Consider the following 14,337-nt stretch of genomic DNA (forward strand, 5'->3'; position numbering starts at 1 on the left):
TCATGCTTTCATATGGCATGAGGTGTCCTTTGGAATTAAATGAAAGTCTAGGCTAAGGAGACCACATGAAGACTTTTGCTGCCATAAATGGACCCTATTTTGATGAATTTTTTACACAAGGTTCCAATCCAAATTGGAAAACGATTTTAAAATGAAAATCGTAGCTACTGAGCTGAAGTTTTTGCCCATATTTTTACTTTTTTATTTGGATCCACGGTTGAGGAGATATGATCAAAATACTGGACCCCAGTCTGCCCACATCATGCAGGGGCAGCTCATTTCCAACTTTTCCAATTCCTGTTCACACTGGCTTCTCTCTTCTTGTGTAAACCCTTGGGGGTTCCCTTCACCTATAAAAGGGGACCTCTTCTTCCTTGGAAGGAACTCAAGCATTCAAGCCATTGATGAGAGGAATTCTTGAGGGAGTGAGTAGTAATGCCTAATTGTACTTAGCCCCATTAACATAAGCCCAAGCCTACACTTTCTCCTAGAGGAAGACTAGCCATTCTTGTACGCTATCCTTGGAAGATCAACTCTAATCAAAGAAGGTGTTGTACTTGGCGTATCAATCAAAGTGGAGTGCTCCCCTCTTCTTCTCTCTCCATCAATAATGGTGCCGAAGGGTTTCAAGTAAGATGTGTTCTACATTGATGTTTTCTTGATTTCTTGTTGTTTTCATTTTCATCTCTAATCCAACATATATATATGTATCTAATCTCATCTCCTTAACCAAACCTATCTCTCTCATTCTTAGTAATTCATCCTCTCTAGGTTCTCTTTGCTACAGGTTCATCTCTCCCCGCAGTATCCTTATTGCCTACGGGCAAGAATAGGGCTTGGGAGGGAAACTTCTCATCTCTTCACTTCTCTCATATCTACATTTCTCACATACTATCGTAGATGAATAACCCACATGATGATCATTTCTATCGCTTTCACTCTGTACGATCTATTAGAATTAACGTATGGATTAGCCGTAAAATACACTTTCAACAACGTATAGTGTTTCTCTTCGGCCCTGAAAGGCTAAATGAAATACTTCTATCACCGGATCCCATCATACTACCTCTCATAGACTATAATTTTTCTTTTGATGTAAGCGTAGTTATCTTGCTATGAACCAAGAGGATTTGTACACACAATTAATCCCAATCAATAGACAAAATATATATATTATGGTAAACACAAAACTACAATTCCAAAGAACAATTCGTAGCCTATTTGGTCAGCCAAGATTGAATGCCATTAACTCATCCATTAACCCTTTCATATTACCCATGATACGATATGACCATAGCCTTGATGTTTTCATCTTCGTATTGTTTTGACATTCTCTTTTGCGTTCTTTCTTTGTGTGTGTGTGAGTGCAATAGAGAAAGAGTGAGTCTTCTTTGATTGCACTTCTTTCCAAACCCTAGTCTTCATGGCATCTATGGTTTAACTCCTTCATATAGTTTTTGTTGAGTTCTCTCACAAACTCTCACAGCCATAAGCCCGGTGCTTTCCTGGCAAGACCGCAAATTTCTCGACAGCGCACGCTGCTTTCTCACCATGCCTCTCAAGGCATGGAGGAGCTCCAATGGAGCTTCCATTGGACCTCCCTCGGTGGATCGGGCGAGCGTGCGCAGGTAAGCACACACACAGTGATACACACTTGCATACACACACATCAAAACACTTTCACACATAACACAAACACATACACAGTCATGTATATGCACACACATTACACTTGCATACACACACATACATACATACATACACCCACACATATAAACACTTGCATTCACAACATCAACACACTTGCATACATACACACATACACATATAAACACTTTTAGAATTTAGAATTTTATATTTGTATTGTCAAGCATATACACACATACACATATATAAACACTTTTATTTACAACATCAACACACTTGCATACACACACATATTACACTTACATTCACACACACATAATCATGCACACATCCACTTGCATACACACACATATTACACTTACATTCACACACACATAATCATGCACACATCCACTTGCATACACACACATACATACATACATACACCCACATATATAAACACATGCATTCACAACATCAACACACTTGCATACATACACACATACACTTATATAAACGCTTGAATTCACAACATCAACACACTTGCATACATAGCACAAACACACACACAATCATGCATAAAGACACACATATTACACTTACATTCACACACACAATCATGCATACATCCACACACACACACATATAAACACTTCCATTCACACACTTTAACACACTTGCATACACACTTACAATAACAATTACAATGACGTAAGAACAGGTCGTTGTAGAGAAGAGGTATACAAATGTCAAAGTGGATTTGTATTTTTCCTTGCCATGAGCAAGTTGAGAATGGTTTTTTTTTTCAATTTTCATTTTACGCCGTTATGCTGCCAAAATTTAGAATTTTATATTTGTATTGTCATTGCTAAGAAGATTTTTGTTGTTTGTGGTTAATAGATTATGGCTCGTACACCATCTAAACGTGGCAGGACAAGTATCTCTCAAAGTAAGTTCAAATACATTAAGCTATTTGTTTTCTTTTCTTTTGTCTCATCATACTCACTAAACTATTTGTGTTCTTGTTGTCTTTTGCTTGTAGGAGTAGGATACACATTAAGGTATGGCACTACAGGGCATAGGGCCAATGCACGATCTTCCATTGCTTCTTCCAATGTCCATCGAAAGGAGGATATTTTGGGTGATGTGCATGAAGAAGAGGATATATTGAGTGATGTGCATGAAGAAGAGGTGTTCATAGATATTCATGCTACACAAGGTGAATTGGTGGCTCACAGCGTGTCTGAAGCAACAACAACTGTTGCTAAACCTCCCAATCATCCAACAGTATTCGGAAAGGATGTTCATGGTCGAATATTGGAGGAGATTGTAGAGGGTTTTATTGTAAAGAGAGGTGGGGAACCTCCTCGAATTCCTCTTTGCAGATTGATGGAAAATGAAGCCATTAGAGCGGTGGGTCCGGGCACTGAGGGCTTGGTGAAAAGGTTTGAGATGTCTGGATACAGTGTGCTTGGAGCTCCATTTCTTGTGTCATTTAAGAAGCCAGGCCATAATCAACATTATGTTTCCGACTTAGACAAAGATGAATGGGGGCCTATTTGGCGAGAAATAAGCGATGATTTTGATAATTCCCTTCCCCTTGAGTGGGAAGACTTAAGGGGAAAAAAATTTATCGTTTGGGATGGTAATCACCATTTGAAAACTTGGATGCGCTTAATAAAAACACGTAAGTGATTTCTTTTTTGTTTAATGTAAAGTTGACTTGTATTACTCTATGCTTTCTAATTTTCTTTTTTGTTGTTGTAGAATTTTCAATGATAAAGTGGAGACATTGTTCTGTGAAATGTCAATTTGTCTTTGTTGATAGAAGTGCAGAGGGGGAGCTTATGCTAGCTTTGCGCTCTCAAAATGAGTAAGCACATTTGTTGTTTTGAACGTTATTGCTATTACTTTATCGATGTCATTCTACTGCCATTTAATTTAAGATATTGTGGTTTAGGATTGGTAGAACCACTATGAGCACAAATTTTGGGCAGGAGATCTTCTTGTTCCAAAAAATGGCTGTGGCAAGCAAAGATTCTTTAATGAAAGACTTTCCCCAAGATTGGATTCGATGGATAGAGGTAGAGCTTGCTTGTGAGAAGAAGGCATCTAAAGGGAGTTGGTAAAACGCTCCTGCTCTTTTATTAGCAATGCTCATATGGAAGGTATATTTTTTTGCCTTAAAGTACACTTTTTATGTAATTTCTAAAGCTTGACATTATTTTGTAAAATCTTACTTTTTTTTTTTCATTTGCTCTACAAAAGGAAGACTTTGACTTGTCTCTTATCAAAGAGATGCAAGAGATCAATGATCCCTCGATTTCACTGCAAGAAAAGGAAATGGTTGCTCGAGGAAGAGTAGAAAAAATATTGAAAGAAAGAGCTTATAAGGTAAACACTTTCTCTTCTCCCCGTTTATGTTTGAATTTCTACAAAATTGTAAGTTGACATGTCATTTGAATTTGATATATTTGATTGAAAAATTGATTTGATTTGATCTCGTGCTAATGTAACATAGATGTTGGCCATTGCCAACCCCGCCAATGGCCAAGGGTTCTTCTCTTTATTATTTAACTTCAATTGGATAAGAGAAAAGGATCAAGTGGGCCTTACAAGAGACAAAGTCCACTCTTTGGCAACTTCTAAAATATTACCAGAGAGGTAATAATTTTTGGATAAAAAATACACATGAAATCATCAAATGAATCAATGCATTTATGGTTTGTTTATTTTTTGCTCTATAGGAAAAAGGAAATATTGCACTCTTTGATGCGTTGCCATGCAGATGATGTTCCTTCTGAGCGTTATATTAGTGCAATGAAATTTAGAATGTACTTGCGTAAAGAGTGGTATTGGGGAAGTATCTTGAAGCAATGCTTGAGGATCAATGGGAAAATGATTGAAGAAATGATGGAGGGCTTTGAAGCATGGTTTCATCACCAATTGAGGGACCACATTGATAAAGCCTTTGTGGAGCTTTGGAGTAAGCTCAACACAAAAGAGTCGGATGAAAAAATTCCAGAGCTTATGGAATCTTCAAGGAGAGTATTATTCAGGTAATACAATTGATATCTTTATGGTTGTTATTCTATTTTTTACTTAGAGTTTGTATAATAAATAAGTCACTTAGGAAAGGAGCTCAAATAAAGTTAACTGCATTTTATGTAGATGGCTAATTCAGCTTTACGATCAAACTTTGTTGGAGAAGTTGCCAATTGCTGTTGAAAGTTGGAGGGACCTCTCTTGTGAGGAGTGTATGTATCCACTATGGATGAGAGATTATGGTTTGATTGCTTGGGAAATTGAGTATTGCCCTTGGTGGCTAGATTACACTCAAGGCACCTACCCACGTGATGAAGGGAACTTATATAAAGGTTATTTTTGGCATTTATAAAAACTACAAAATTGTTAAAGTGCTCATACTATTTAGATTATGTTTGTGAGAAATATATTTTTGTTTGCTTTAGAGCACGTTCTTGAAAGAAATGAAAATGGTATTGAGGAGATTGGCTCAGCTTCCAAGAAAGCCACCTCTTCGAAAAGAGTAAACAATAGTACAATCTCCTCTATAAAGAAACGATTGGATTTTGTTAGATCCAAGAAGTCTCCTTAAAAGAACCAAAAAGGTGCTCAAGGCTCCACAGGTAAACTTGCTTGTATAGATATCTAGCTGTCACTTTCTTTCTACTCAACAATTCTTGATGAAATATTTTATTTTCTGATTATGCAGTGCCTTCCATAGATTGTGATGCGAACGTTATTGGGAACATGCTAGATGTTTACAAAATTTCTCTCGATGATGAGAAATGGTAAACACATGTGAAAAGAAAGACTAACTATGTGTGGTGTGTGTTGTGAATGTTTGAAATACATTTATTTGATCGTATGTAGGATCTTGGATTTTCTTCATTCAGCCCATGTTGATGGGGAAAAGAGCAATGAAGTGGCCTCTCTTTTGTTTGCGGATTTTCCAACAAACGTTAAAGTTGAAAATTTTTCACAGAACGAGGTATGCATCCTTCAAAACCACAATGGACAGTCTATGATAGTTTTGGAACTTTAATTAAATTAACAATGCGTATTATGAAGGTCCCTCCATGGAATCAATTCTCTCAAAAATTAAGTAAGAAAGTGGCCGTAATAGCTTCAAAGTAAGTGGCAGACAATGGGTGGTACATCACCCTAAGCTCCACTGATCACTTTGGCATTGTGTCTAGCCATGTCATCGAGATGGGATTCAAAATGATGCACACCATCCTTATTTTGATCCCCGATGGTTATGTGCGAAAGACCATTGAGATTGAGAGATTAAGTAAATTTATTTGTTGATTGAAAAGCATGCTTGTAGTTTTCTTCAATTAGATCACATTCTAATTGTAATTTGTAGGTGGAAACACTATTGCTAGGATTGTTTTATCGTAAGGGTCAACGTCCTATCTACGATCGACGAGATGGAGAGAGCGTGGACAACAACTCTTTCGATGCCAAGTCTGGAATACTAGTGGAGCACGCTGACGTAGAGTACATTGGAGGACACGCTCTTAGAGGTGACGCCGAGCGTAGCCTTGAATTCTTTCGGTAAGAATATATGCTTCCTACTATGCGTTATTGGACTACGTTACATAAAGTAAAAATACGCATATTTTTTACTTTTTTTAGCTGACTTGTGCGGACGTTTACTGCGGAGCACACCTACATTGTTGATATGTTTTCTGGATGTGGTGGCTTGGGCAATGTTTGCGTTGAGTTTTCTAGACACTATCTCTGCATAGATAGTGATCCAGAGGTCTTCCATCAACATCTTTCACGCTTCAAGGCTCCATGTGTACGTGCTATTTCAGGAGTTGATGCAGATAGCGATGAGGAGACTAATTGGCAACAATATGAGCCCGGATCACATTGCTCTTGATTGACATCAACATTGGTATTATCTATCATTTTTTCTAGTTTGTGATTTTTATGAAACGACGTGTGACCATGGTGTTTGGGTGCCACTTTTTTGGTATTAATGAAGACATGTTGTTGGTGTTGATCGTCCTTATCAATTCAGCCATGATTTCATATTTATTATACTACATAGAAGTTTGTTGAGAGCTTTGGATTTACCAAAGTAATATACCAACATATGCTTTTTTGCTTATGTAATTTCTTCTTCCCGTGAGCATTCGCTGCTGCACGGAAGCAAGTATGGAATGGGAATTTTTTTAGTTTGAATTTTCATACCGTTATGCTGCCGAAATTTTGATTGCTTATCAATATAATCATGCTTTCTGTTCATGTTTGAAAACATAATCATGATTTCACGTATACAAAAAAGTTAGTCAAGCTTCACGGAAGCAAGTATGGAATGGAAAAATTTTTTGTTTGTATTTTCGCGCCGTTATGCTGTCAAAATTTTGATTGCTTGTGAATATAATCATGCTTTTTGTTCATGTTTAGAAACATAATCATGGTTTCATGTATACACAAAAGTTAGGCAAGCTTCACGGAAGCAAGTATAGAATAGGAAAGCTTAACAAAAGTTAGGCAAGCTTTCACAGAAGCAAGTATGGAATGGTTTTATTTTTATTTTTCACGTTGTTATGCTGTCAAAATTTCATTTGCTTGTCAGTATTTCTTTACACTGTCGGTCTAAGAATATATATAGTTTTATATATAATATTTATATTATATATATATATAATATTTATATTATATATATATATAATATCTTTTTATTTATTTATTTATATGTGTATTTATGTACGTAAGGAGATCTTCAACTCGGTAAAATGTTTTTATGTACTTGTTTATACAATATATATAGTTATTTATATGTGTGTGTTTATGTACGTATGCAGTTCTTCAACTCAGTAAAGTGTTCTTAATTACTATTTACATGCAAGAGTCTATTCGTGTATCATTACTTTTAGGTCTTCGCCCAAACAAGTACAACCATCAATATTTTTTAGATTCCTAGTTTCAAATTGGCTTATTAGGGATTCATCCTTGTTTGCAACAACACCTACATGGACAGAAAAGTATATTCTACTAAAAGTAGGGTAAATACTAAAGACATGCTCATCTTTTCTTGCCTTATATAAAAAACTCACATAGATTTTCTTTACATTTGGCTTTCAAACAGCTTGTAGTTACATTTGACGGTTCAGTTTAGCTACAAGATATCAACAATACCCTAAATTATGACAGATCTTGAAGATGTGTTAGTAGACCAGGCCGATTAAAAGTATCACAGCTACTTCAATAATAATAAGTCAGACAGAGACATATGAATTATTCTCGCCAAGGCACTGAAGAGTGGAACACCATCATATAGTTAAAATAAGCATCATATAATTAAAATAAGTTGTTATGATTAGGTAGGGAATCAAACCTGGACACACACACACACACACAGTACAACTTGCATCACACTAGTACAATTTATCATGTGCTAGTGCATATGTATTTAACTATATTATTTAGTGCATAATTATTTAAATCTTTCCTTAATCTTCAACCACATTAGAGCCAAAGATGTCGACCAGGTTGATTGTGCATTTGCAGACAAGCAAATGGTCAATCTCCGCCTGTAAAGCGGCCCTTCGAGAGCTATCTATGTACCCCCATGTCTCCCACTTGCCCAAAGCTTCTCGCATTGTCTCAAAGCCATCATTGAGTTCCTGGTCTCCGGTGTTGCAAGCGCGATTAAGGTGGTTGAACATCCGGATCGCCTTGTTTGTGTCACGCTCTCTCTGTGGAAACGTCTTCTTTTCTTCAAGGGGTGCGTTGGGGGGGAGTTTGTGAAGCTCTTCATGGATTTTTGCAACTACCTCATTACCAGTAGTTGCATATCCTATAGGCATTGTATAAATACAGGGAAAATGAAAAAATCTCTCTTGATTAGCACCTCCGATTCACTTGTGCAGCATATGGTGCTTGTCTTGTAACATTTATATAGGCTAAAGCACCATGCTCTCAAAAAGCATTGATAGTGATGGAAGAGTGGCATGTGTTAGTGACATGAGGGGTCCCACGCAGCATATGCTAACTGCTAAATTGGAGCGTGCAATAATATATGCATGATTTGTCAATATGAATATTATAATCGTCTACTACTCCACCACTAACTTTTAAAGTGGGGTGTGCAATAAAATATGCATGATTTGTCACTACGATTATTATTCCCCTATAAAATTTATAAGCATCTAAAAGTGCAATGAGTAGACAACACTAACTGCCTCTCTAAGGGCTCGGGAAACACTATGATAATTATTCTTCTATGAATACTATAGGCATATAATAGTGCAATGAGTAACCACCACTAACTGCCTCTCTAAGGGCTCGGAAAACATTATTTGTGGACCCGGCTTTGGAACCTTTTCACACGCATATGAACAGGCAAACTATCTCTCTCTCTCTCTCTCTCTCTCTCTCTCTCTCTCTCTCTCTCTCTCTCACACACACACACACACACACACACACGTGAGTAGAAAACGTACACACAACCTACTTCTTCACAACAAAACTCCACTTTCATCTCAATTAAAATGTGGGATATTTATAAAATATATAAATTAAACCAACACATAAACAATTCTATACCAAGATAATAAATGAAATAATTTGAACCGGCTTGAGAACCTTCTTGCCCAAACTTGAGCCGGACTTTTTTCATTTTGAACCTATCTTTCCTCTCTCCCCCTCATCTCCCACTCTCTCTCTCTCTCTCTCTCTCTCACACACACACACACACACACACACACACACACATGTGAGTAGAAAACGTGCACACAACCTCCTTCTTCACAACAAAACTCCACTTTTACTTAACTCCACTTTCATCTCAATTAAAATGTAGGATATTTATAAAATATATACATTAAACCAACACATAAACAATTCTATACCAAGTTACTAAATGAAATAATTTGAACCAGCTTGAGAACCTTCTTGCCCAAACTTTAGCCGCACTTTTTTCATTTGGAACATATCTTTCCTCTCTCCCCCTCATCTCCCACTCTCAGGCTCTCTCTCTCTCTCTCTCTCTCTCTCTCTCTCTCTCTCTCTCTCTCTCTCTCTCTCTCTCTCTCTCGTTGTCGGTACTCTCACACCTCGATCCTATTTCTATTTCACAAGTATGTTTTTCTCTCTCCGTCTAATCCTTCTTCTCTCTCCTTCCCTCGGTACTTATTTAACATACCACAACGCCACCTTAGAGAGCATACATATGAGTGGAATCCATGCTTCTATAAACTCAAAAAAGCATCACCTGTAGCAAAAAAACACGAATTGATTAACTCGCAAATAAAATTAACCCGATCAAAAAGCCAAAGGCATATCGCCTGATTCACAAGAAGCATCATAACACCACACCTACAGTTTCCAACAATCAACCAAAATGCACCATAGGCATATTCAACTAACACATCTGCCCTGTCTGGAGTTCCAAAAGCATAAATATTGCATGCCACATTCAACCCAACCGATAGAGACAACTAAAGTGACTCATCACCTGGCATCTTGGCTTCACCAGCCATAGCAACAACCTGCAAATCATGCACCCAAGTAGCTAAAAGGATCGTGTCAAGGTAAAGTTGTTGATATCCAAAGCACAAAAGTATCCCTGCAGCACACATATCCCTAGCATAGGCATCCACATAGTTGAGATTGGACTTATATATGCCAAACCCCTTCTCATCATCTTAATTATACTCATCATCACACATAACTTCATCCACATCATAATCATGTCTATCACCACTATCCATACCTTCTAGCATGGGTTCATCAATCTCCAATAATACAGATCCCTACTCTAAACCACAATCATGCTCACAAATCGATTCAATCACTGCACATCCATCAACATATGGCTTCAAAATAGGCTCCACATCCAACAAATCCACAAAATGGCTCTCAACCTTGCCCTCTTCCCTAATTTCCAAGGAACTAGTATCCAAAGATACGTGCTCATCATCAATAACCTCAACCTCACACTCACACCCAGAATCACAAGGTACACAAGTAGCCAATGCATCCTCTTCAAGACTTTTCAATCCTGTATCCAAAGCATTACTCACCTCTTTAGGCTCTTCCATAAACCTGTCAACCTGCAAGACCTCTTTACGCTTCACAATAGACCTTGGGAAGAAACGAGAAACATCATAGGATAGGCTACTTTTCACCTGCTTAGGCTTAACTTCATCTTCCATGCCAAATCCATCTTGCACATGCATACCTGTACTGATACTATGTTCCTCAAGACGCTTAAACTTCCATTCCTTGTGCTTTGCAATGCATACCGCACCTTCAAAAGACTTGGGCGTCTTCAACTCAACCTTAAACCACAACCAAGGTAACAAACCATTAACAAAAGAACTTTTCTTCCATGAACAAGGGGGGGTTTCATCCTTAAGAGCAACACAACAACGAGTCCATAAATCTGTAACACCGTGTACATAGGCATCAACACCTTGACAAGAACCTTGTTTAAGAGCATTGAGCTCATTCCATATTGCATTTGCATCTTCAAAAACTTGGAAACGCTCTAAAAAAGCTTCTATAAACTTGTCAAGACTCAAACCATAAGAAGAAGCCACTGCTTCTTTAGCTTCCAAATCCATGAACCAAACACGGGCCTCATCTTTCAAAAGCAATCCAAATAGCCTCAAAATCTTCTCCTCATCACACATATTGTTGCTTATGCATGCCACCTCGACTTGCTCCAGAAAGTCTTCCGCATCTTCACCACTTCCTCCATGAAATTCCGGATAAGAGAAAGCAATGGCTACCCAAGTTTAATGCTTTAAGAACCTCTTCGAACACACGTGCAAGAACCCAAAACTTCTCACTACCCAACCCCCAGAAACTTCAATGGAGCTCAGCTTTAGATAAGGACAAACACATGCACATCAAATGAGTTTTCATAGTTGATCATCGGAATTACAACAGGCAAAGGACATTCCAAGATCTCTCTTAATCTTCTTGGCCCGAACATAAAGACTATGCGCTGTTGGAAAAATATCTTCCTGGACACATGAACATTTATCTGGATTCTCTGTGTTAAATGAAAAGGAGTGAATTGAGGGCCATTTTGATCATCCATTGAAGCCAACCATGAAGCTCCCAAGAAAGCACACCTGTCTTATCCTCTGATTTTGCCAAAATTTCAGCAGTATAACAGCATAAATGGCTCAAAAGACCAAAAAACCAGCCATCAAAATTTGGAAAAATTTTGGTAGAGTTTCCCTAGAAGTAGAGCAGTGTGAACCCAAAATATAGACTGTATATGTATGCATAAACTGTCAACAATAGAACCCGAGCATGAAATAGGACTCACTAGTACATAGCCTATGGCGAGGTCACGAAAAGGGTGCTCCAGCCACCTGTATCATCGAAAGGATCTCCACATTTGAGAATCCCCCAGCTCAATAAAACCTCACGCTATCGACTCTCACACGAAGGCTCATGCAAATCTCGTAGTCAAGTCTCAGAAATGACTATCTTCCACACCAAGTCTCAGAAATGGCTAGGACTGCCAAATAAAACCAAATATGGCTTCACAAAGGTGTACAATGGCAGTTTCCACAAGTAACGTACAATCCAACAGACAATGCACTCAAATAGGCGTCAAATGATGCATACCCACAACAACTGCAAGTGACACCACTGCTAGTATATCACTGTACTCCAGCTACCTGTACCTATGTGAATCACCTATACCTGTCCCTGTAACCTGTAACCTGTAACGTGTAATTTGCAACTTGCAACTTGTAATCCCGAATCTCGAAGCTTGAAGCAGAAGGTACTCGAAGAAGATCCTCCGTGGGGGCGCCAAAAGAATGTGAGCGGGATGCAAACACACACAGCACCTCTATAACAACCCGACACACACTCTTGGAATGATACACACACACACACACACTATGGGGCACCACTTGGGTTACACAACACACCTGGCCAAGACGGGGAACACACCTCTGGAGTGAGAGGAGAGATACTATCCACTTGCCCACTCCACACAGACACACACACACACACACCCAAAAAACTCAGCTCAAAAGAGGAGAATTTCTGATGTTTAGATACAAATGAGCTTGGGCCAACACTGATGGGGCAAATAGCTCACACAAAATGGGTAAAATATACCAGATACAATCACGAACTGGGGCAGAAACTTCGCTCATAGGAGAAACTTACGCTCAAATCCGACCTCGGATGAGCACTTTAGGGCCAAAACAGGCTCCAAAAACCCCAAAAACACAGTTGCGGCTGTTCCTCCTCTCTTCTCCACGTTTTTTCTGGTCTTCTCTCTGTTTTTTCAGTTCCCACACTTAGCTTTATTAGTTGGGCACCCTTGGCCTTTTAGATGACCTCAAACATACCCCGAACAGGCCAAAAACTGACCTCCCAGTGCATAGTTGTCACCTTTTTGCATCATTCGCACACTTGGCACTCAACTTTTTTCCAATAATGCATCTTGCCACCACGTGAAGTGTCCCCAAATAAAGGTCCTCATGATGACATTTCTGCATAATTCTCACAAGAAAACACCCACGTTGTGTCCGTACTTCTCCGCGTGCAAATATTGACCCCATTCGGTCTCCTGACGCCACTAGATGCCATCTGACGCACCTTCTTACCTCATGTCTTCGGCCCGTGGATAGCTTCCTCGAGAAGTTTTACGTGCTAACAACTCCTCTTTATTATAGAAAAAACACAGTGGTACTGGTAATAGTGAAAATCGATGCACTATGTACATGATGTCCTACCTGTACACATGTGGGCCCCACGTAACCACTTGGCTCTAAAAAATGGGCAATCCTTTATTTGATGCACCATGCATGGGTATATACATATGCGCAATCTCTTACTCCAAAAAACTCTTGACACCGTCATAAGTCAATTTGTGCATATAATTTCTTACTCTTTTAGATCTGTGTGGCTTAGGATCACTTCTAGGTGCCTTGTTCCTTGCTTATGTCCTTCTTGCATTGGAAGTCTTCACAAAGGATATTCCAAACTCTGCTCAAATCCACTACTATTGCCATCATCATGAACACCACTCGAATTTGGCAACTTAGGAGCAGCATCAACTTTTTCCTTCCCATTCCTTCATACACTTGAAGAGTTAACAAGACTCACTCTTTCACATAACCTGCCACTCCATGGATTCTCACCATGCCCTACAATGGATGACCCTTGCCGCCCACTTAAGACTTGTGACTATGCAATCATCTTTTACATTAGCATACCAACTTGCCATTTCATCAAAACAACATCCTTGCTCACTCTCACTGACAGAATTGTAACACTTATACCCTTTTTTCTCTAGGGAATATCCAATGAGCACACATTTCTCTGCTTTTAAATCAAGCATACGTGTAGGAAAAAATCCCACCATCTTTGTGAGTTGATAAACGATGACCAAATGGCATCGTTAGCACTGCTAGTTTGGGGCAATTCAACTGCAAAGTCCATAGCAATGCTTGTCCATTTAGTATCGGGAATTTGCAAAGGATGTAGCAACCCGTGCGTTCTGACTTTCAGCTTTGTAGAGCTAACATTGCACGCATTCCTGCACATAATTTTCTTAAAAATCTTTCATGTGCAGCCAATAGAAATGCGTACCAACGAAGGCCACACACTTTTCCTTTCTTGAAAAATTATTCAATTAACAATGGAATACTTCTCCGCTACCTTTCTCTTCATAGCCAGCCCAGGGGT

Source organism: Adiantum capillus-veneris, chromosome 16 (genome assembly GCF_014529385.1).
Source record: "Adiantum capillus-veneris isolate H3 chromosome 16, ASM1452938v2, whole genome shotgun sequence".
Classification (NCBI taxonomy): domain Eukaryota; kingdom Viridiplantae; phylum Streptophyta; class Polypodiopsida; order Polypodiales; family Pteridaceae; genus Adiantum; species Adiantum capillus-veneris.